The sequence below is a fragment of the Lonchura striata genome, chromosome 3, assembly GCF_050655825.1.
Source record: "Lonchura striata isolate lonStrDom1 chromosome 3, ASM5065582v1, whole genome shotgun sequence".
Classification (NCBI taxonomy): Eukaryota; Metazoa; Chordata; class Aves; order Passeriformes; family Estrildidae; genus Lonchura; species Lonchura striata.
Window position 1 is genome coordinate 95,641,070 of NC_140705.1, and position 24,213 is coordinate 95,665,282.

At 46.9% G+C, this 24,213-nt stretch overlaps 1 long non-coding RNA gene across 1 annotated transcript in view; it reads left to right on the forward strand.

The window, feature by feature from the left end:
- Window positions 1-895: 895 nt before the first annotated feature.
- LOC146768021 (uncharacterized) overlaps window positions 896-24,213 on the forward strand; it is a 32,053-nt gene continuing 8,735 nt past the window's right edge. Inside the window, exons 1-2 of the long non-coding RNA XR_014953964.1 lie at window positions 896-1,215; window positions 23,739-23,919. This is a non-coding gene — a long non-coding RNA (uncharacterized LOC146768021). The remainder of the gene's footprint in view (window positions 1,216-23,738; window positions 23,920-24,213) is intronic.

Genomic DNA, 24,213 nt, shown 5'->3' on the forward strand with positions numbered 1-24,213 from the left:
CTTTGTGCCAGCAGTGAGGGCTGCGTGGGAAGGACTCCTGCACACTCAGTGCAGCACTGAGCTCTGATCCCCTTTGCTCTTCACATTCCCACGAAGTCCCTCTCTCTGTCTCACTGCCTGTGCGATCCTGCCAAAGGTTTGGGTTCATAATGCTGCCAAAACATCTTGCTGAAACCTAAGAGTGAAAATATTTCTGTTTCTGAAAGGTCCCACATTGCTGCTGACAAGGAGCAAACTCTTTCTTTTCATAGACAAAACCCTAAATGTCTGTTCTGGCTCTAGCAGACATTAACTTCAGCCTAAGGAAAACAGCAACAAATCAGGAAAGCCAAGTTTCCTGCAGAAAGCCCAGGGTTTGGCTGGCCGGTAACTGAGTGCTAATTCCAGGAATAAAACAGCTGCTATCCTTGCACACAGGCAGTTGTCTTGGAATTTAAAGAGGAAATAAAATGGGGAAGGGAAACAACAACAAAAAAATTCTTCAAACATCATATATAAAACCATGCCAAAAGTATAGAGCAGCAGAAGTTCTCATTCAGTGAATTGCTTGATAGGTCAGCAAATGCTGCTGGTGAAATTCTGGGTCCTCTGAAGCTGACTGTCAAAATTGGAGGCTGGCTCTTTCTCACAAGTAGGCTGTGCACATGTACCTCATTTTGCCTAAAATCTGTTTTGCCTAAAATCAGATTGAAAAAATTGCTTTTTGCAATCTGTTTTCATGCTGTTCATGGGAAATGCTGAGTCCCAATCCATCGAAAAACAGAGACTGAGGTGCAGCCTGCATCAAATCAATGTGGTCCTACAAGTAGAGGTTTCAGAGAGGCTTCAAAATATAGGAAAAAGTAATGACCAAACAATTGCCACTGCTTGGTGAAACAGAGAGTTTCACCAAGGTGGGAACTTGCACAGTCCCCATCACTTTATCATCCTGGTGCTTTGTCCTCTTTATTGTGTTCATTCTTGTGCAGCACCAAGGAGGTGCAAGTGTCTCCTAGCACAGATGGAGCAAATTATCAGAGAGATTTACTGAAGTCTCTTAACCTGGCTGTTTCACCTATAAAAGGCCTTCGTCTTCAGCTGTGGCTTGCTACTGATGCAGGAGCTTTTTCTGGTGTATCTCTCTTTTGTCTCTGCCCCTTCCTCCTGTCAAGAGCAAAATGGTTTCCCCTGTGTTTAGTAGAGGTGCTGTGCAGCACTGAAGAGCAACATCCTGAGGTAAGCCCCAAAATAGCTTTTTATTCATGCTGTGCTGCTTCTTGCTGAGGGCTCCTGTGTGTACAGGAGCTATTTCTAGTTTCCATTTGCCTCATCTTCTTCACCCTCCTTTCTTGTGCTCCCCTTTGCTCCCCAAATTCCCTCTGTGAGACTCTCATTTTCTTCTCTCTCCTGATTATGCTTTTTGCCCTGCTGTGTGTGGCCTGGGTAGGGTGGGCTGATGGGGTCTGCTGCCTCTTCCTGGGGCCCTGCTGTTGTCCCCTGCTTTTGTAGGAGGCTCCTGTCCTTGCCCATGCAGAAAGCACTGTGCCTCTTTGTGGCATCACATTGATCTGTGTGCATCAGGAAACAGAATGGGTCTGGAGGAGGGATGGCTTTGGAGCAGCTGACATCACTCAAAAGTCTTTAAAGCTCCTGTCACTGGGTCTACAAAGACTTTGGAGGGTGTTTATAGGTGCAATCTTATAGATTGCCAGACGGGGAAAAATATTCCCTTGTCCTTTTTGCCTTTTCCACAATCAGAAGACACCTGGGGAGGGAAAAGCTGTGCTCCCAGCAGCTGACTGCCCTCTCTGTGCTGCTTCGTGGCAGGAGGTGGGAAATCAGTGACATCACGGTGCTGTTTGCTTTGCATCCTTGCAAAGTGCCTCTGCTCCAGGGAGCCAGGGTTGGGACAGCCTGCTGAGGTGCTTTGCTCTCTCTTCCTCTCTCCCCTGCAGCCTCTTGCCTTCATGGGAACAATGGGATGATGTGACTGGAGCCTTATAAATACTAAGTGGCCTTTGAGGCTGCCACACTGAGCAGGAAGCACAGAGAGCCCCAGAATAGAAATTCAGTCCTTGCTTTGCTCCTGGGCATCCCAGGGGATGCTGCCTGCCACAACCCTGCTCTGCCCCACACCACTCCCCAGGGCCAGTGCTTTCACTGGCTCATGTCACCAGGAGGTCATCCCCTACCTGGAACTGGCAAGCAGGTGGATTTTGGGATGTGCCTTGCCCTGGCGCAGCTGGGCCTGGCAAGTGATGTTTCCTCAAAGGATGGAGATATGTCTGGAGAGTGGCAGGAGCCTTGGGAAGGCGAACAAGGAGGTGAGCCTGGTTTTGAGGGCAGATCACAGGGGAGGCCATGCTGTGCCTACTCCTGTTACCCCAGCTCTGAGGAAGGTGGCTTGTTGCCAGAATTGCAAATATCCCCTTGACCTGTTTATAACTTGCCCTCTCCAAACTACTATTCCCTTTTGCACCAACCAGTAAGGCGTTAGCATATGAACTTGCAGTTGCTACTGGGGTGTTATTCCCTCTCTAACACATTTACTGGGGCATCTGTTGAAATCAATAGACCATTAGGAAGTATCCTGTGTAAGGGTGTTGATCCAAGTGGGGATGCACACCAGGTGGAGAGTTTGGATGTGTCAGCCAGTCTGCAGGGCCTCTACTAAAGCAAAACTTTCACGCCTGCTTGCTTTGAACTGCGCTGAGCATCCCAAGTAATCCCCTTGCTCCCTCTGCTTGTCCTTCATACTTGGTGTGTTTTCAGCTCCTGGGAGTGGGCATGCAGCATTTAATTGAGGCTCTAGTCACTGAGACCTGCTGCCCCCTCTCCTGCAGCCCAGGAGTCATGTGGCAGTGCTGGGTTTTGGATGTCAGAAGATTAATTTGTGCAGAGACAACACTGTGTGGGTCAGTGGTGCTGGGCAGGCGCAGAAGTGTGGTGGGCAGCAGGGCATCGTGGGGTGTTGAGGACAGCCATAGCCTTCCCAGGAAAATTCTGTTGTCCCCCAGGCTTTGACTGGCTTCATGTACAAATGCGGATCATGGAGCTGTACCCATTAGACTGAGCTCTTTGCAGCAAGTGCCATCTTCCAGGCTTTGTGCTGTAGTAAATATCTTTATGCTGGAAGTGAGGTACCTGCAGCACTGGCCTGTGGTGTAAAGGCAGGCACCATGTTGTGGCCAGATCTAAATCTTTGGTGTTGACTTTATTACAAAGTGTTTGGGCTGGGAAGGGTCTCAGTAGAGATGCTTAGAGAAGACAATTGCAAAAGAGGTGTTTCAGTGTGCGTGGATGTGTTTCTCCTCTAGGTGAAGAGGGGTGCAATGATGCCTTCCTGGAAGATATATAGGTTGACTTCCTGGCTCAGGAACCCATCAACCCTCAAAGTTTTCCTGAAGACTCATGCATATCCAGGCTCTGTGTGTGTGAATGGACTCTGGAGTTGTAGTCATATCCTTACGTGACAGCATGGCACATCATGCTTCTACCCAAACAGAGTCTCTCCACCAGTGTCTGAATTGCTTTAGGCTTTGCCAGGTTGGGAGAAGATTTCAGAATGCTGGGAACAGGCAAAGCTGTTCCTCCATTTATGCTATTGATATATTTTACCACATTTTTATCTGCTATTTCCCAGAGTTTGTCCTGAGTATCTAAATGTAAGTAAAAATGGGAAATTTCACATGGAGGAATAAACTAGCTTTGGTAAGCCCCAAGCTGGCATCTTGGATACTTCTAGGCAGCCCTTCTAGGGGCTTTCACTGACAATGGGGACATCCTGACCTGAGTTACAGAGACCAAACCTTGCTTTACTTTCCTGACCATCTTCAGTGCTTCTATCTCATCTCCATTGCCATTTAACCTCAGCCTTGCCACCCTCCAAAAAGTGCAGCAAGGATAATAACACACTGCTTTCATCTGCAAATCATGCTGGTCTCTATCGGTGGAAACATCTGAAAGATGCTGCTGTGCTGCTGGTAGGGAAAGGATGTCAGGCCAGTCCTTTAATTCTCTGTTCAGTTTTTCATCCCCTCACCCCCAGAAAGACACTGAGGTGCTGGAGTGTGTCTGGGTAACAAGCAATAGGACAGGAGGAAATGATCTCGGGTTGCATCAGAGGAGGTTTAGGTTGGATATTAGGGAAAATTTCTTCACCAAAAGGGTTGTCAAGCCCTGTACAGGCTGCCCTGAAAAGTGGTCAGTCACCATCCTTGGAGGCATTTAAAAGATATGTAGATGTGGCACTTAGGGACGTGGCTTAGTGGTGGACTTGGCAGTGCTGGGTTAATGGTTGGGCTGGATCATTTGAAAGGCTTTTCTAACCCAAGTGATTTTATGCTTTTCTGCCTTGGCACTCAGGACCTGCCAGGCTTCCCTTGCAAGTGTAGGTAGTCAGGGGGGTCACCAAGCTTGCAAAATTTCAGGATAGGAAGATTATTTTCTGACATTTCTAATAATCATCTCTGATCATTGTTTTAACTGGGGGAGAAGGGGTTGGACTTGTAACTTGTGTGAGACTGAAGGTGCATCTGGGTTTGTATGATAGTCATCCTCTGGGAATTAGGCTGGGATAAAAGAACATATCACTGCATCTTCCTGTGGCTGTGTATGAAGTTTCCATGTTACAACACTCCTTATTCTCAGCTTCATGCCCCAGTGATACTGATAATTCATGTTTCCAGCTTCTACCGTGCACAAGGTTAAACATGACATCTTGTAAAATGCCGAGTGTCGTCTTCCTGCGCCTCCAGGTGATAAGCTGGGGCAGATATGGTGAGAAGGAAATAAATTTAAAAAAAAACATTTGAAGATGAGGAAATGTGTTTTCACACTCTGTTTGCATGCTGAGAGTGAAGGAGAAAGAGAGCAGGGACTGAGCTTCTGTGTGGCAGCTGGGAACTGCATGGCTCAGGAGGCTGGGTAATGGGCTATGAAAGTCCTTCACCTCTGGGTTCACAGTGTTCATCCAGGCCAGCACTGGGGGAATATTGTTGCTCTGGCAGAGCTTCTCAGTGGTTTCTGTCAAATTAAAAGGACTTGATTCCTCTCTGAGAAGCCCTATTCCTACTGCAGCAAGTGCTTAGGGGGACCAAGAGCTGTTTTTGGCAAGATTGATGTTGCCCTGTTGGAAATGACCAGGCTGCAATTAGACCAACTGATACAGGTGTGCACCTGTGACTTGGGCACACAAATCTTCTCATCTGCTTGGTGCCAGGTGACAAAATGCCTGTGCTCAACTGAAGAGATGGGCTGGATACCAAAAAGCAGTGACTGGCAAGACAAGAAGTGAATGAGAGTGCATTCCCATGGGCAGATCAGTCCTTGGTGGTGGTAGCTGGGAGCCTGGAGAACCATCCAAGATTACAACCAACTCCCAGACTGTCCCTTCCTGGGGAAAAGGTGGCTTCAGGGGTAGATACAAACCTTTACATACTTGTTATCAATAGCATATCAAAATGTGGCTGTGTCAGACACTGGAGAAATTGGCATTCAAGACTGGAGAATTTCTGGCTGAATGACCAGTAGTATGAAATTCAGGAAGGGAAAGGTACAAAAAGCACTTGCTATTCAGGAGAGGGCTAGGGACGTGGCATATGCTTTTGGTGACTTTGCAGGTGTCAACATTGACAAAGTGTAAACTTCCCAACACTTGGCTGGAGGTGGTGGAAATGCTAAAAGATTGGTGCAAGCTGTGACTGCCTCAGCAGCTCGGAGCAAGGAGTGAAATAAATGGCTTGACCTCGGGATAGGCGTCAGACAGGCCGTGCATGACCACTGCCTGGTTTCAAGAGGCATCAGGAAAAAAAAATGTTCAAAACAACCACTGATGGAAAATCTACAGGAGGGAGCTTTGGAGCCCTCAGAAGATGGGAGAGCAGTTAACGGTGTGCCTCACTGATGAGACTGGACTAAACAGAGCTTTTGCAGGAAGACTGATGAAAACTTTTGGGAAAAAGGTTCAGGAAGAAGAGGGAATATCCCTGCATTTCTGTGCAGATCTTGAGAGACTTACCCATCCTATGTGTTTTAGCCACCTTGACAAGGAACTTTAAGCATTGCCTCAAAATCTGATGCGGGCAGCAGTTGCATCTCTGATGCTGGGGTTGGGATGAGCCGATCTCATGGGCTGAAATCCTTCTGTCAGCGATCAGAGGGGAGAGTTGGGGCTATTGGGTTTGCCTTAACATATGACGCTAGCTCCCCAGAGCTGCTTGGGGCTTTCTGAGCATCCCTTTTATTGCAGTGACTTTCTCGCATTGCTTTGGGCTCGGTGTGTGCACAGTCTACCCCTGTCTGTATTGAAAACAGGATTACTTTTTACTTTCTACCTCAAGAGGCAAATTGAAATCCATAGAGCAGCATCTAAGCCGTTAAGGCATTCCTATTAATTAGTCTCCTGGAAGCAGAAAAGGCACAGAGGTAAGATGCAAAGCCCCTTATCTCTGGGGTGGGCTGTGCCAGAGTCGTTGGGGGCTTTTCTGTTTGTTCTTTTTCTGGGGTAAGTGTGCTCACTAATATCCTGTGGGGGAGAGCAGGGCTTAGCAAACAAAGCCCTGTGAAAAGGGAGAGCCAGAAATAGAAAGGCTGTGAATATAGAAGCCCCAGGCAGTGTCTTCCTCTGCCTGGAAGAAGCTTTTCTTATTACAAAAGCCACCCTCTGACTGGATCTCTGATTGCCCTAAGCAGTCAGGGGAAAACACGGCCCTCAAGAGGCTTTTTTTTTTTTTTTTTTTTTTTGAGCCACAGTAAAGACTTATTCATAAAAGAAGCAGCAGGAGGGAAGGTGGAAAGGGAGGAGGAAGAGGGAAATAAAGGGAAGTTGTAGCCAGACCTTTCACTGTCTGAAAACAGTCTCGGCGTTAACCCTTTAACAATGCTTTGAGCATCCTCAAGTTCTGAAAATCTGCTAATCGATCCACAAGTTTGTGCAAAGGTGAAAACTTCTCACAGGCCAAATTTGGACCATGTTTTGCTGGAGAAATGCTCTGCTTGTGGTTGATTCAGTGGTAAAGAGAAGTGTTGGGACCAAGGAGAAAATTCCTGGGGCTGAAGTTCGAATGGCTGAAAGGCAGTGAATCACTGGGAAGGAAACCTGGGGGAGATCTGGCAGGGTAAAGGTAGTATCTCACACGCCCACGTTAAGGGTATGGACATGAAGTGCTCTCTGGAGAGTGTGACAAGCATTAAAGAGTTAAAAAGCATCACAAGTCAGGGAATTCTGGCCTTTACAAAGTGATGCTCCTGTAGTTAAATAGTTTCTACAGAAGGCATTCTGTAACATTCCTCTGTTAATCTGCATGCATGTCGGGGATTTTTAAGGAAATGTTTTGTATTTGGAGGGAGTAATGGAAATTCACAGAAAACGTGAGAAAGCTCAAATTGATTTCCAGGAAATTTGCTATTACCAAGTTTTGATTTTGCAGGTTGCAGTAGTCAGATACAGCATGAAGGTGCTTTGTTACGTCCCAGTACCTTCTCTGTTAATACTCTGCTGATAAATTATGTCTTAAAAAGATTATTCTGTGCCTTTAAAGAGTTACAACCATGCTTTTTGTGTCTGTGGCTTCAGAGGGACTGCCCCACACCAGCTGCAATAACCTCTATTCCCAGGAGAAGGGTTTTCAGAGATCCACCTTGGAACTGCAAGCTCCCAGCACAACTTCTGCTTCCACTGTCCCCTTCTCAGCTCTTGTGGCCCTGCTGTGTCTGACACAGAAGCTGTGCTGGTGTCTTTTTTGTACAACTCCAGTGGGGAATATTGCATGTGAGAGAGAGCAGGTGTGGGGCAAATAAACCAAGCAGAAAGAAATCCTGCAGAAAGCTCCGAGGGGATGTTCCTTGTGGGCAAGTGGCTCTCTCCATAGGTTTGATCCAGTGATGTTACGTTTCTTGTTGATGTTTTCCAACAAAAACTCACTGGGTAATTCAAGATCTGAAATAAGGGACACATGAATGGCATAGGAACACATGCCTGTCTTTTGAGGTGCCACATATGTTGCTAACCTGAATTACTTGTCCCAAAATCATATCAGAAATGTGTATGGCAGCTAAATGCAGTCAGAGCTTCTTTGGGTGATGAGGCTGCTGAGGAAGGGTTAAGTAGAAACAATGGGATAAACTGGGCGAGGGGAAATGTAGGTTGAATACCAGGAAAAGATTTCTTCACACTAAGGTCACTTGGGCTGGGAGAGAGGGAAGTGGCAGCTCAGCCAGCTGCCTTCTCCAGGCTGTGGGGTTGGGGGTGCTGGGGGAAGAGGGCTGGGGTTCTGCAGAGACGCTGCCTGGCAGTGTTTTCTGCCTCTGAGTGCTCATGAAAGCCGGAAAGGGGAAATGTCCTGGTGCCTCTGTGCCCCCTGAGGGGTTTTACTCGGGCCCAGCAGCAGGGATGGGCTCTGAAATAAGTAAAGAAGGAAAACCAGGGATGAAGTAAGGAAAAAGGAGTGGCCTTAAAAATTCATTGGAAACCTTTACCTGAATAGGCAACAATCACTGCACAGAAATATCTGCAAAGTGTGAAAGGGATGCCTTTGGCCTCCAACAGGGCTGATTAGGGATCCCTGATTGTAGCCTGGAGTGAGGCTCAGGCTTGGCACTGCAGTGGTGCTTTTGGCAATTTGGACTGCAACAATTCCCTGCACTCCCTGTCCTGCTCGGGTCAGCACATCTGGAGAAAATCCTGCCGAGGTTTTTCTGCCGAGCTGGAAGTAAAACTTGTTGCTCTAAATGGTTACTGGATAGGCTGCAGTGTGGATGTGTGAAGGTAAACCTGTGTGCAGGTATGAAGGAGTCTGTCTGTCTGAGGAGAATGGAGATTTAGATATAAAATACAAAGGATAAATAGGGAATCATGGACAATTTTTTTTTTTTCATTTAGCTTTTGGGCATATTCAGCCCTTTGTGTTGAAGACAGCTTACAGTATATGAGTAACAGGAAATGAGGCTCTGAAATATTCCCTTGCTTTTCTGTATTGTACCTTGTTACAACGCCCTCCACCAAAAAAAACAACAACAAAAAAAAAACCAAAAAAACAAAACAAAAAAAAAACACACAAAAAAAAAAAAAAACCAACAACAAAAAAAGAAACACCAAGAAAACAAAACTAAAAGGGCCCCACCTCTTGAAAACTGATTTTCCTTTTGTTCCTAAAGATTGTGAAGGATATTTTTGGATCAAGCTTTTTATTGCCCTTTGAGGATTCTCCGAGTGGAGATGGACTTTGTGTGTCAAAGCTTGACTCCACCTTCTGAAAGGTTGCTGTTACAGTACAGAACAGAGATGGGACACTAAAATTAATTCTGCAATAATTCACCTGCCAGCCAGCTCAGCTGTGTCCCTAGTGTAAGTGGCACCCCAGTTACTAGAATCCTCTTTCATTCTTCATAATTTTTAGTTGCTAATTCAGATGTCATCTGAAGCTGCAACAGAAGAGAACACAAAGACTATCATTCATTACCTAAAGAAATTATTTGGGAGAACTGCTCAAGGTGTATTTGTACGCCTGGGCAGTGTGAATGAGGCCACTGAATTATTACCATAACCAGGAAACTTCAGAAAACCATCCAATTATTTCAGTCCTTCTCTGAAGTCCTCAGAAGAGGAGGCCAGATGGGACAGGAATTTATCGTGGAAGAATATGAAGATATCGGCATCTGACTTCCTTCTGGACTGGGGACAAAATGTCTGAGTTAGTATTTGAAGGCTACTTTGCTGCATGAAATTGTGTGGTGAAGACATGGTCTCATCCCACTCTGTGGTCTAACTTACCTCCTTGAATTCAGCTCAAGTAAAGATGTTGCTGCCTAGAAAGGTGTTGGAGGGAACTCAAGCCTTCTCCCTCTCTGCAGAGTCAGGCAGAAGAACTGGTTGGGGTTGTTCACTCCCAAGATTACTCGAGGCATCGTTTCCACACTCTGTGTGGGACACCATCGTTCAGTCACTCCTTGGCTTGACCTTCCCAGCTCATTGGAACTGCGGTGTCAACACCTGGATGGTCCCAGCTGGTGCTGAGGCAGCTCCTGGGTGACACTGACTGCTGGCTGTGGGTGACAAGCATGCCTTTTGTTAAAAACCTTTCGCTGTCACCAAGAAGCACAAAGCAGGTGCCACTGGCGGGCTGCAATGTGACACTTCCATATGGATATGGGTGTGCTGCTGCAAGCCCCCTGCAGGGGTGTGAGCCAGGAACAACAAAACCCATATTAGAAAGGATTGTAGTGCCTGGGAAAGCATTAGAGCAAATGTAGGTTTCACATTTTCTGCCACTAGTGACACCAAGGCAATGGTATGAGTGGTAAAGCATTGGGTGGAGTCTGCCCAGGCTGCCAGACCCTCCCTGCCTTCCCAGCAGCCCCTCAAGAACCCACTATGACTTCAGGCAGAGACTGAAACAAGTGATGCAGTTAATGAAGAGGAGAAAGTTGAGGTGGTGAGAGATACCTGTCATCTTAGCTGCTGGCAGAGTGTGGATAGATGATGGTGGGGTGAAACCATCACGATAGTTTGGGGTGGCTCTGGCTGAAGCCACAGAGTGGGTCCTGAAGTGGCCATGGCGAGCAGGCAGTGTTTGGCTGAGTGCTGCACTACATCATCACTGCTATGCTTTCTGTTGGAAACCTTTCCCCTGCCTGAAAGTCCTCTCTGCCTCCCTTGTTTTTCTTCTCCATGTTGCAGTAATTCTGCTTGGGGGGTGAGATGGAACTTGGTTTGCTTCTAGCAGCAGAGGAAATCCAGCAAACACCATTGTAAATGGGATGAAATATGCTTGTTCTGTCAGGCTGAGTGGGTGGCTGTGAGACACAGCTGCCTGGAGCTGCTTCAGATGAGTAAACAGGGGTAGGAAGTCCTTCCCCAAAAAGAACTCAGAGCAGAGATCCGAACTGTGCTTGTAAGATGAGTGAGTACAGAAAAGCTGGTTTGATATTGCACAAAGTTTAAAGTTGTGGCTTCACCCTTGTGGAAAATCTTTGGAGGGATAGGGAACCCTAGGAAAGAGAGACGAACCAAATATCCAACAGGATAGGACATTCTTATTCCCCACAAGACCAGTTAACTATTGGAAAAAATCTCTAGTGTGCTCTGTCAGCTGGAGAAAGCAGCTCACTGCAGCAGGATTACTAGAGACTTTAAGATTTGCAAAGGAATGGCACCATTTTATTTTGTTTCTCTTTCCATTTTAAATCAAAGCTAAGTTATTCCTTCCCCCTCAAACCACCAGACTGAAGTTCCAGTCTAGCTTGCACCCACAAAACCACACTGACTTCAGGGTGTGAGCTTAATCCAGCCTTTGGCCCTAACCCCCACAGAAGCTGAGACACTTCAGTTCTGGGTTTGGCCAGATCATGTGGATATACACGTAAAGTGCAGCCCTGAAAACTGGGAGAGGAGTTTTTTGTTTGATTTCTGATATTTTCTTTCCCAGCAAGCTGGTGCATGGCGCAGAGTGAGCATGGGCACTCGTTTCCAGAGCCAGCTCTGACTGGAAGCAGCCCTGAGTTTCCTGCATGGTGTGCTGAAGGAGCCCTCCTAAAAGCATCCTGTTGCCCTGACAACAGGGATTAACCAGAGGAGCCAGGTGGCAGTGGCCTCTCTGGACCATCTTCTGCCACCATGAAGAGCAAAAAGTTGTATTCTTTCTTCTGCTTCCTAGTGTAGTAGGTGATGTTGAGCAAGGAAAGCTGAGTTCAGTCAAAGAATTGTATTCAGGCATCGGGGGAAGAGGTTTTGGGAATCAGTTTCTAGCTGATAAAACTGAGACTTGGTTTGCCTGATTTTTTTCAGCGATATGTAGCACTTGTGTCTCCTTGTGACTGCACTTGTAGCATGGGCATTTGCCACTTAAGATTGGGGCATGGATGTGTTGGGCTAGGAGCCTGCACAGACAGGAACCTCTGCTGAAAATCTTCCCATGATAGCTCACAGCATAAATCTAGAGAAGGGAGGAAAGCCAACTATTTCCAATCCTGTTGTCTGTTTTGGTTTTTTGGCCTTCGAAGGAGTCTGTGAAACTCTGAGAGCAAGGGAGTCAGGGACTTTGAGTAAGCAATATTCAACATATTCTCTGTGCTGCCATAACACCTTCACGAGTCTTTGGGTACCTGGATCAAGGAAACACAGAGTTCTTGCACTGCAAGAAGGATGAGCTGACAGGTTTTGATCAAGTACTGGGTTTGTTTGGGAGGTTGGGTTGGACTGGTGTCCCCTCTGCCACATATAACCACTTAATTTCTGGCCCTTCTTAGTGCAGGGACAGAACTCTAAGTTCATTCAACAGGATGGAAATTCAGCTAAATAGTTTAAAAGTTACTATTTATTTCATGATTCCTTGCAGGAAGTGCCATCATTTGCTGGATCTGAGGTCTATACAAGCTTGTGTCTCTGATGCTGGCAGTGAGAGGTTGGAGACAAGGACAATCACTTTTTTTAACCCCCTAACACGTTGGCTATTGTCTTGGCAACTCCAGCATTTGAGTAATTCTGTTCTTTCTGTCCTCTGCTGGTTCTCTGTTTGCTGCTGGTGAGAAGATCTGATATGCAGCAAGGCCAATACAGCATTTTAAGCCTCCTTGCCTCTGCCTGCCCTCCTCCCAGCTGGTGAGCAGAGTTATCACCCTCTCTCAGACTTCAAATAGGGTACTTTCAGAACAAGCCCTGAGAACCTGGGAATATTTAAAGCAGCACACATGAGGGTTGGGTTTTTTTAGCTCTGCATTGACATTCCTGTGTTATCAACCCCCAGAGCTTGTTGCTTTCATAGGAAGGAGAGCTATGAATGGTCCAGGAATGTGATGTTCCACTCAACCCTATCTCTTATCAGCACACATAAGGCTGCTGTGTCTTCTGGAGAGCTTTTCCATTGCCGTTAGCAGCTCGTTTCTTCTCCTAAAGTTGCTTTTCACTTTATATATATCCCCACCTGCCTGTTCTCCTCGCCAAAATACCCATCCATCTGAGACAGCAGCCACCTCATTTCCTTTGAAATCCCTTCAGCCCTGCCTGCTCCTGGAGCCCAGGTAGGCTATTCCAGCTCGCTCTGGGGGCACTTAAGCAATGTCCTGCTCCACCCATTCATTTTGGAAAGAGCCTTCTCTCTGTTGTGCTTCAGAAGATGCTGATGGGCAGGGCATCTGGAGCAGTTCCCTGCAGCCAAAAACCAGTCCCAGGTGCACCCCCTTATCACGTATGTGGGTGAAATGGTATCTGCAATAAGCAGGTATAAATACACAGGTAGAAGGCTGTAGGGAATGATGTCTTTACAAGCCTTGCCAAGGGCGCCCCAAGGGCCAGACTTTGCCTTCAGCATCGGTTGCAGCTCAGTTGCCACAATGGGCACCACGTGGATATGTGGTGGTGCTTGGAGAACCTGACCCCAGAGGGAGTCTTTTAGAGATACTGATAAAGACAACCAGGCCATAACAAAAAGAGATAAAATTAAAATAATAATTTAAAAGCCCTATAGCATTTGTTTAAGAGATAAGATAAGCTGACAAAAATGCAGAAGACAATTGTTTACACAGGCACACAGACACATAAACCAGGAAGAAAATTCTTTTCCAAAAATAGCTGCTGGCTTTTTATTTATAGACTTTTTTTTTCCTCCCCTTTCTTCTGACATTAAGCAGAACATTTACATAAGGGGCAAAGAGATCCGATGATGAATAACTGTTTCTTGAGCAGACCAAAGTCCTCATTAGACCTGCCAGCAGGGACAGATGTCTGGGACTAGGGACAGCACCAGAATTAGCAAGTATCATTTAACTGTCTGAAGTCTTCAACTAACAATAGACAATCTCCTAGAAGTTCAGTGAGATTTTTTTCAAAGCATCAGAATTACAGCAGGTCTGATTTATTCAGTTTAAAAGTTTCATGGGGGAGATGAAAGCTTTAGTTTGTGTTTGATCTACACCTGATTCGTTGTGGCTTCTGCTCCCAGGCCCTTGACCACCTCCTGTCCAGCAGGAAAAGCATGGTGGAACTCTTTGTTGAGCCTGGACTGCTGGACTCTGGGTTTAGGCGATGATGAAAGCAGAGGAGAAGAGGAAGGAGACAGGTTACAAAGGAGAAGCTTTGCACTTTGCAGCGCAGGTAAACCAAGATGCCACCACGGGGCAGAGAATGATGGGAGCAGGGGCACGGAGAAACACATTCTTTAGCTTTGTGTGAGGGTATTTTTAGTCTGGCGGAATACAGACCCAAACTTTGGACAAAAATAGCTATCCACTTACATAACATCCTTGCTTACAAAACTCCCCCCGCTGGGCCCCTGGGAGGCTCCTGGGGCAGGGGGCTGTCAGTCAGAGCGCGGCCGTGACTCAGCGCGGGCGCACATCCCGGCACTGCAGAGCCGAGGTGTGCGGCGTTACGCTGCATGGGACCTGTGACAGCAGATGCCAAGCAACTTCCCAGCTCCATGGGCCCAAAGATGAGGCAGGGTGTTGACCAGGGCAGAGAAATGCAGATGGGGCAGATCTTCCCCTTCTTTCCTATTTACCCATGGCAAATGGCCAGGATGAAGAAAGGATGCAGGAAGGGTTTCCATTCTGTGGGCTCCTGGCTTTGCTTTGTTTGGTTTCTTGAACAGTAGGCAGCCCGGATACTGAGCCCTTGCTCTCCATCGCCTTGCAGTGTGAGTTGTTGGTCTGACATAGCCCAGTTTTAGTGTCACTGCATCCCTGTCACTGCTGTGGCTGACTTCTCAGAAGTGAGATTCCAGCTCAGAAACTCTGGAGCTGAAGAGGTTTGGAGTCACTGGTCACCCTTTGACCCTCTCCTTAGGACAGAGGCATACTCATACTCAGGGGAAAGTTGCCCGGTCACATCCCGGGTTCCAGTTATTTGGGTGATAAACAGGGGAGTGTGGTGTCGAGGGTGCTCATTCTTTCCATTTGCACTTTGGACATGCATGGTTAGAGATTAGTAATGTGTCATCCTTTCTTCATCCTATTTTCTCTTGGCAGCCATGCTGTAAGTGGATGAGCCCGGGCAAGTAGGTGATACTGGTTTGTTTGCCAAAAGCAACATTACGTGGTGATAGCGCTCGTTGGCTCTGAAGGACCAGTTCTGCTGAACGTGCTTGTTTTCCTGAGGCACCAAGGTGGAATGGGTTTCGGTTAAAAATAACTGACCTCCCCGTGCTGAGCCTAAGCGTTTTTTCCTAGGAAGCCATTTTTAACCACAGATGGTCACCAGATGCAGTGGTTTTCCAGGAGATCAAAGCTGGAAGCCCACCATGGGGAGGAGTTGAATTCTTTCCTTTTGCTCTCAGACCTTCTCAAGTGGAACATCTTCTTGGTTATCCGCTGATGTGAAGGGAAATGTTTGGGAGGAATATGTAAGAATGTTGGGTCAATGAAAGACATGCAGTGGTGGGGTGTACGTGTGCATGCTTGGGAACAAACACTGACTGCTGAAGGATTCTGAGAAAGCCAGGGCTGTCCACTGTGTCCCAAAATAGCTTATGTAAACAGGTGGCCTTACGCTGCATCCATGCTCTGTGATGGCAATGTACTGCCCTGAAATGTAATTTGTTACACAATTTATCAAAATAGTTATCCTCCAGGGGCTTTAGGGCCTTACTGGGAAGGGAAAAGGAAAAATGAGAGACAGGTTTGCTTTATTGAGATAAACAGAAAGTTGTTTTCTAATGCCTTAGAGTGATTTTATTGGGAGTCTTGTGCGATGTCAGAATACAGTGGTACATTTATAGAAATGTTATTTTTATCTTAGCTATGTGAAGGGGTGGTGCTAAAATATCCATATTATTAGTGGTCATGAAGAACATCTCTTCCAGCTCCCTGTCTTTTCAACAGCATCAGCCCTGGGTGCTGTTGTAGGCCAGGTCCCTCTGTCATTCTTGCAGGGGCACATACACACATCACGTGTAGGATGCAGAGGTCTGTGTGTGTGCTGGGGGGAAAGCACGGTCTGGCAGCTTGGGCAGCAGACAGATCTGCTTTCTGCACTGCTCTTCTTGATGATATCACACCGGGTGTTCTGCTTGCCCACAGGGTCAGTGCTGACATGCTGACATCAAAATGTGGGGGGCCCTTCCCCATGTCTCAGCTGTGATGGCAGGATCCACTGCAGCTTTGGGGGTGCTGGCAGGGGTTTCTTATCTCTCCTATTGCAAGGCTGAGCTGTGATCTATGCAGGGACCATCACATCCTTCCCATTTGCCTTGGCCTCAGCCTGACATATCTCACCTTGGCAAATTCTACCTCCAGCTAAGTTTTTTATTCTTTTCTGTAGAGAAATTCAGACCATTCCAAAAATAGAGGGAGTGAAAATGCAGTGTTTTTCACCAGTTAAAAATCTGGCTAGCTTTTTCTAGAGTAGTTCTAATACTCATATTGCTGGGAACTATGAAATATGTTTGGACTTGGTCTGTTTGCCAGCCCTGTACCTCTGGGTTATGCTGTGTCAAACCTGGGAGGGCAGGAAAGTAGTTTGCATATGCTCATATGGATTTTACAGAGAAATCCCCAGAAGATTTTATATGCTTTAAGCAAGTCCAAGCCAGGGACTGAGTAAGACTTTGGCAGCTGGCAAGTCTGTGTCCAAATACCTGAGTTGGAGGCAAGAAGAATGTCTTCCTGTGCTGTTAGTGCTCATCCTGTTAATATACAGACAAAGATCAAACAAAACCTCTGAGAAAATGAATAGAAGTGTCTTCAGAGTGGAGCCCGAGTATGGCACAATAAAAAGGCACATGGAGGGGCATAAAACAAAATCCAGAATTCCCATTCAATGAGTGATCACGATCCAGAACAGGACCTGAATGTGGGAGGGGGAAATGGTCTGCAGCCATGCATTTGGTGGTTGTGCAGTACTACCTGCACAGTGAGTTAAGGAGTTAAAATCCCCAGAGACCTCCATGCACGATTTGCTGTACCCTCAGTAGTCCATGTTGGATCTGTATGGAAATCTTGATTTCTTCAAGTCCCACCATAGTGGCTTAAATCCATCCTGCAAGCTCCCTTGAGACCTCATTGTTGTAGGAAACAAACCCTAAAGGTCTTTGAAAGCTCCTGCTGAGCACTGATTCCTTTTCTCCTGGTAGCTTTTCCTTAACTCTGGCTTTTTCTGCACAATTCACTGTTTCATGGCCTGGCATCAGTCTGGGGTTCAGGAGGGTTTTGCTATTGATTTTTACAGGACCAAGATGTTGCTGTAGGTGTTTCACATCACTGCTGTAGCTGTACAACCTGACATCTCTGCCTAGACAGGCTGTGGGAATTAAGTGAAGCATTTGCCCCAAAGGCTTTTCTCCACCCATCTGGCACTCATTGTGTCTGTGAAGACTTTTTGTCCCTGCACAATAGTCTTTCCTAGGATGCTCAAAGTATTAAAAGAGGGCAGGTTTTCATGCAAAAGCAAGTCACAGGCAGATCTGATTCCTAGCACTGCTTTACAAACAGGAGAGCTAGCAGGGAAATGTAATTCCCTTACCCTTGTTGAGTAGTACCTTGTGAGCTACTCAGGGGGCAGGTACCACCAAAAGTGGCACGTGATGCATGACCAGCATCTCCTTTACATAAAGCCCTATGAACCAAAATGAACCTTTTTCAGCAAAGGCAGAGAGACAATATCGAGTTTTGTTTGTACTCACAATACCACGCACATGTTTCTAACTTTTTATAGAAACACTCTTGTTTCTCTGGGTGTGCATTCAGTTGGGTTTTTTCCATCTGTGGGGATTTATCCCACGAGTTGGTCCAACCAGCTCCCAAAGTTGGGTGATCATGGGAGGCTGTTTAGTGAAAATAACTCATGAGAACCGAAAAAGAAAATTGCTCAGGACATCTAGGCTATTAATAAAAGCAAGTGTTGCAGATCCCGGTATAAATTTGCTGCATCAAGGACACAGAATTTGCCACTCAAACTATTTTGGCTCTTTTAGCCAACAGTGCACTTGAGCTCATGTTGAATTGGTGATATTTTGGTGCTTGTTCCATGCAGGAGGAGTTGCTGCAAACCTGCATTAGGAGCACAGGTACAGCACCATTGCACTGGAACGCTGTGGAGCATCCCATGGTGCCTCTCCTGGGGAGGCAGAGGGCTCAGCAGTGATTTTTGGCATGGCCACACCCGCAGGTGGCTTTGGAGAACCTCAGCCTACAGCACGGCTGTGTTTCCCCCCTCTAACCCATGAACATGCACACTGCTTTATTCCAGAGCCAGGAGTTTCCTACTGCTTCACAAAGTACTTGCAGCATCGATTTCCAGTCTTTGCACTATGGGAGCAATAACTAACCGAGCTGTAATGTTTTCCATTGCATATTTAACTCTGTATGCACGGCGTGCCCTTGCCAGAGCTTGGATTTGCAATTCCATGGCCTGGGAAATGCTTGCGCGAGGTAGATCTTTAGTGAAGGATCCCAGTCAAAGTGATGCCTTCTCCAGCACAATTTTAAAGATCAGTGCACAAACAATTTCTGCGCTTCCGACGGAGCGCTTCCATAAATATAGGAAGAGCTTGCTTTGCTGTGATCCACATCTTCCAGGCAGATCTCAACCCCCACCTTCCGCTGCCCTCCGTATTGTGCCGATGCCAAATCAGCAAATGTGCAGAGAAACAGGATAGGCCACAGCTGTAAACCAGCGATGGCATCTTGTGCGTTGGGCTGTTGTTGTTTTTTTTAGCGTGAAAGGCTGGAGTAGTGCAACTCTGAAATTGCATTGGCTAAGATAATAAATGGATCAGACAAATATAGCTGGGCATATGCTGAGTGTGGGTATGGGTTTTTAATTTCCCTTCCTCAAACCAAGATCTATAATAAGATGTTTCCTGGCTTGTGTGTGAGTATTTTTAATAGCTTCTTCTTTTTTTTTTAATTCGTGCTGGATATTTCTGGACATGGCTGTACTAGCCAAGCCCTGCACAGCAGCTACAGTGAAAATTGTTTTACATCTCTGAGCTGAGAGTACAGTAGTGCCATAAACTATTCTTCAAGTTTGCTCTGTCAACGGGTGAGCACATTAGCAGCCTTTCTTTACAAACTGAAGCAGCGTCAGATGGCAGAAAAGCACAATTCTCAGCTGGCTCCTTGTTGGAGCAAGGAGGGGTGGGCTTTTAATTTATCCACCTCTGAAATCACAACAGGATTTGCTTCTTGATCTTCTCCTTTGTCAATCCCAAATCTAGTCCAGACTGGACTCCAACTCTTCTCTGAGGGCCAACATATCCCACAGCAAGCAGGAGATGCTACAGGATTAAGGGGCAGAGGAGCTAGTAAGCAGAAAGCTTCCCAGAGAATCATGCACACACACACCAGCAGCAGCTACAGCCATGGATTTGCATTAAATCACACTTCTCATAAGCTTTGCTGAGCCCATACTGTGCCCATCATCTCTTAAGCTGAGCTAATTCAGTTTTATATTCCCCATCCCTGTCCCACAGTCCAAAGGCAGGATGCTCAGAGAGTCACCCTGGGCAGCAGCATTTCTCCATCACTGCAAGAGCCAGTACGTCACCTGTGGATAAAGCAGGGCTTTGGGGCTGGAGTGAGTCATACACAGTGACCACTCCTTGTGCTGGACTTTACCTGACAGTGGTGGCAGCTTGTTAGAAGACCTATGAAATGTGTATACTTGCTTAAAACCCCCCTCATCAGATGTCATCTGAATGACAAATCTCAGCTTTCATTCAAACAAAATGATTCCACATCTGGCTTTAGCAGCTTTGACCTAGGTGGCTCAGAAACTGGAAGGAGTATCCAAGGTACGCTCTTATTTTAACCAACAGGATTTATTTTTAAAGTCAGCATCACGGCTGGAAGAGGCCAGAACCTCAGCCATCTTCAGACTGGAGCCAGCTCCCAGGTCTCAGGGAGGACATTTCTAAGCCTACTGCACAATACTTGAACTTTATTTTGACATGAGTCAGCATTATAGTGATGTTATGGGAAAGACAAACATTGCGCTAAGGAAGTGTATTCCACAAGAAAAGATCAAACTAACTTGACCTACCAAGTCTGAGGGAAGGACATTTCTCCAGGACACAAGCCAGCTGAGAAAGGGAGACGTTTCTGCTAAGACACTTGCATCCCACCTCTGTGGAATCAAGTACAGGGACATCTCTGACTGGAAAGGGAGAGAACGGAGCAGTGGAGCATTAGCTCTTGCTCTAAGACTTCAGTGGGGAAATACTTTACTTCTGTATCTCTTCTGTTCATCTCAGGATGGGATCATCACCACCATTCTGCCTTATGTGTGTTAACAGAACAAGTAATCAGACCTTATCATTTCAGGGCCATGCCAGTCCCTTTGAAAAGCAAATTTATAGCTCCAAGCAGGTACAGAGTCAAGAGTCAGCAGTGGCTTTAATAAAAATTGAGTATGAAAGTGGGTTTTCCTGTGGGTGGGGAAGGACGCTGCCCTGATCAGTTCTGGCTGTCTTCTTCTGCAAGCAATAATGCAAATTCTCCCTGGACCTCTGCAGCAGTCAACAGTGGGTAGAGGAAGAAATCAGGACCCAAACATTTCCATAGGAATGCAGTTCACTCCTGTGTCTTAAATGCCAGCTCCCACTATGATGTGTGATCCCAGCTCTGAAGAGCTGAGCCCTAACAGGTCCTCTTTTCGGGGTACATGTGTAGATCAGTATGTCTGGAATCAACTGTACAAAGGGGGTCTGTCCCTGCCTCCCCCCCATGTCCAGCTGGGCCATGCTCAGCTGCTGGGATAAGGAGTGCTGGGAGCAACTGCAGGGGCAGCTGTGCTGCTGAGGAGCACACCCCTCACAGCCCTTCTGCTCCCATTGGAAAGGGGCTATGCCACTGCTGCTCCCACCATGACTGTGCTGCCATCCTCCAGGCTCAGCTCCCATTCCTGCAGGCCTGGCTGTAAGTGCCCAGGGCTGGGGAAATTGCTGCTGCTGCTGAAAAGGTGGCTTGGCAGTGGAGGCTGAACAGGTTCTGTCTGTAGGGAAAGGGCTTTCTGTAAAAGCTGCCTGAGCTGGCTGATGTGTGTGGTGTTCTACTGAGGGCTTTGCCCAGCTCAGCCTGCACTGCAGCTGCAGCTACAACAGAGGCAAAACTCACATTATCCTGCAATATATTGAGAATTAGCCCCCATTCCTTGGACCTCTTAGGTACCAAATCTGCCTGGGCTTGTGTTTCACCTTTGCGCTGAAACATCCCAGGCCAGCTGTCAGGAGCATATTCTGTCTGCACTCAGCTCATTTATCACAACCTCAGTATTGCATCCGTCCTCATTTATTTTCCTAGGTCTACCAGGTGGAATAGCCAGGGTGTCTCATGGCAGGAGGGAATCCTGGGCTGCAGGTGCATCTTCATCCCATGGCAGAGCCTCTGCTAGGCATACCAGCATCCTCTGCCTGCAGGAACAGCACATACCTCACCGCCCCAGCAGGCACCCAAATGTAGCCGTGGTGTTTGTGCTCCTTCCCTCCAACAGTTCTCTCTTCCCGGGCACTGCCCACACATCCATGCACGCAAGCAAACCAAGGCCAGGGGGCTGCGAGGGTCTCCCAGGCTGCACAGTGACCCACGGGTGTCTCTGTGCCCGTGCAGCTGTGCCTGGCCCGCGTCTTCCTATGGAAGTGGTGCAAACCAGGAGCTAAGATTGCGTGACGCTTGCAAAACAGCGCAGAAACACCTCTGGTTTGGGAGGGTGTTGAGGAAATTCTTTTCGAAATCAACCCACAGCTGGCTGCTTCCCTCCTGTGCTGGCTTGTGCAGCGATCGCTTCCCATTCTCCTCAGATCCAGCTTTGCAGGTGTGCGTGGACACCTCCCCCAGCCCGAGCGGGCGATGCAATGAGGCCATTGTGTCTGAGGCAGCCTGCACACATCACATCTTACACAAACACTAAAGGGCTTCCTGATTACTCCTGCTGCTGCCACCGCACCGTCCCTCCTCCATGTCAATCACCGCCTTTCCCCAGGGAACATTCCGCTTTCCCAGGAGTTGTGGAGCTTTGATCGCACGCCACGGCAGTGGGATGAGCACAGAACCATCCCTAAGCCCTTCCTACGCTGACACCGAGCAAGGTGACCCTGAAACTGGCTGGCAATGGGACAGCGAGGCACAGGGCAGGGTGTGCTGCACGGTGCCGCACATGCCTGGAAGGAGAGGGAGAGGTTTTCCCTGTCCTTGGAGCAAGTGGGGTTGGCAGCAATATCCTTCCTCTCAAGCCATGGTGGGAGAAGGAGTTAATTCACCCCTGACCCAAGTGCTAAAGTGTTTGCTCTGGCAGCCAGTGCCAGGCAGCAGGAATACACTTTTGACAGAGATATTAGGAAAAATGGAGTGGTGACCCGAGGAGGTGTAACTAGCTCTGCTGTCACATAGGAAAGGACATGTTTGTACAGATTATTTCCAATTTCTAGTAACACCTGCTCACTTGCTTTAACCAGGTTTCTCAAAATAAGGACTAACTAGCACTTCCTTAGAAGCCCAACTCTCTCCAAGTAATGGCTTTACCTTTCAATTGGTATTCCTTCTGCAGGAAGGCACATTAATTACTGTATCAGGAAAAGAGAATGGCAGCAGGAAACCATTTTCATGCCTAAAGCTAAATCAAGGAGAAGGCAGAGCTCACCAGATCTGGACTTTCTTGCTCATGCTAGGCATGAGGGCTGTGCAGTGAGTTTCCTTCTCTGCATCCTTGAAAGAGAACAGGAGTAGGTAGGGCTGGAAAAGGACTGACAGCCTAAGGCAGTGGGGTAGCTCCTGCATATCTGTGTTTGTTGCCATGTCCCTTGGAGACAGATGTGTGACCTTCCAGACAATAGAAATCCCTATTCCCCAGCCGACCTAGCTGAGCTTCACACACAATTTAACATGCCTTATAATATTTTATAGACTCCACTCTGTTACTCAGCATTGAGCTATTATTTAATGAAATTATCCCCAACAGGGACCTTAGGAGAACTAATCGTACATAAAAGCTTCGGGGGTAGGGTGGTGGGAAACATCCACAAATGCTCTAAATACTGAATGTTTGGTCTCTTAATATTTATTAATTTATAGCCTCTATTCTGGTTGCAGTTCTGCAGATACACTTCAGCATGGTGTTGATTAAATCTGGTGCCAGTGAAAACCAGTATCAGACTCAGGCCCAGAGAAGCAGTATTTTAATTGTTCTAGAACCATTTTGCCTGCTGGGACCTTTTTAAATGGCCCTGGTAGATGTGTGAAAAAGTGGTTGCAGGAGAATTCTAGGGGAAGACATTCAAGTTAAGTCCCTTTATCAGTGCATCCCAGATTTTGGATACTCTTCCAGGCAGTTTTGCATGAGGTCTCCTTATGGATCTTAGTCCGCATCCACAGCAGCAGAAGCCTGAGCAATGGGTTGGGCAGCACTGAAAGGAACCCCCCTGTGACAAAAGAATATATATTTATTGTTTATTCCTGTTGATTCTTCTCAACACTGAATTTGCAAAATAAATACGATCCATTGGGTTTTGATGCCCGCTTGAATGCTTTGCAAAAACGTGATGCCTTATTTTATTATTATGTTCTTTTTTATATTCCTTATTGGTTTATTATATCCAATATCTCAGCAGAGCTGTCAGCTTACAACAGACCCCAGGGAACTCTGGTGTGTTGAAACAACTTGCAAAGGATGACAGAGTCACCCATGGTGACTTTGCATTGGGGATGGGGGAATGAAATGGATCAAGTTTCACCCTCAGGGGCCTGGAGAACAAAGGAACTTGAGAGACACCTGCGTGCTATTGGTGGTATGAAGCGCAAGAGGACATAAGAGCTCTGGTTCTTGTGCCCCAAAGGTCTTTGTAGCATGCCAATTGCTGTGAATGAGGACAGCTTCTGGTACAGGCTGATGAGCAATATTTTTCCTACTGCTGCTGAAGCCACTGGAAAAATCTGGTTGATCCAGGATGTCACGTCAGAAACCTAATTCCCGTTTCTGCAAACACCCATATGCTCGTGTTTAGTGCTTAATAAAAGGTAAGCTCCAGTCAATGGGAAAATGTGCTTAAGAGCTTTACTCCCTTTCTTAAGCACTCTGCTGGGTCTGGCCTCATGCAATGTGTAAAGCACTCATTACCCTTATCTTTTCTTGTTTTAATACAGATAGTTATGTGGGAATAACCCTCTCACCACAAAGGTGGGGATTTTTCGGGATGGGGGAGGACACCCCGTGTATATGCACTTACTAATAACAACGTGTTTGGGTGATGTTCTGGCTTTGCGCTCTGAGGAAATAAAGGGAAGGAAACATGATTGTCTTGGAGCAGGTAC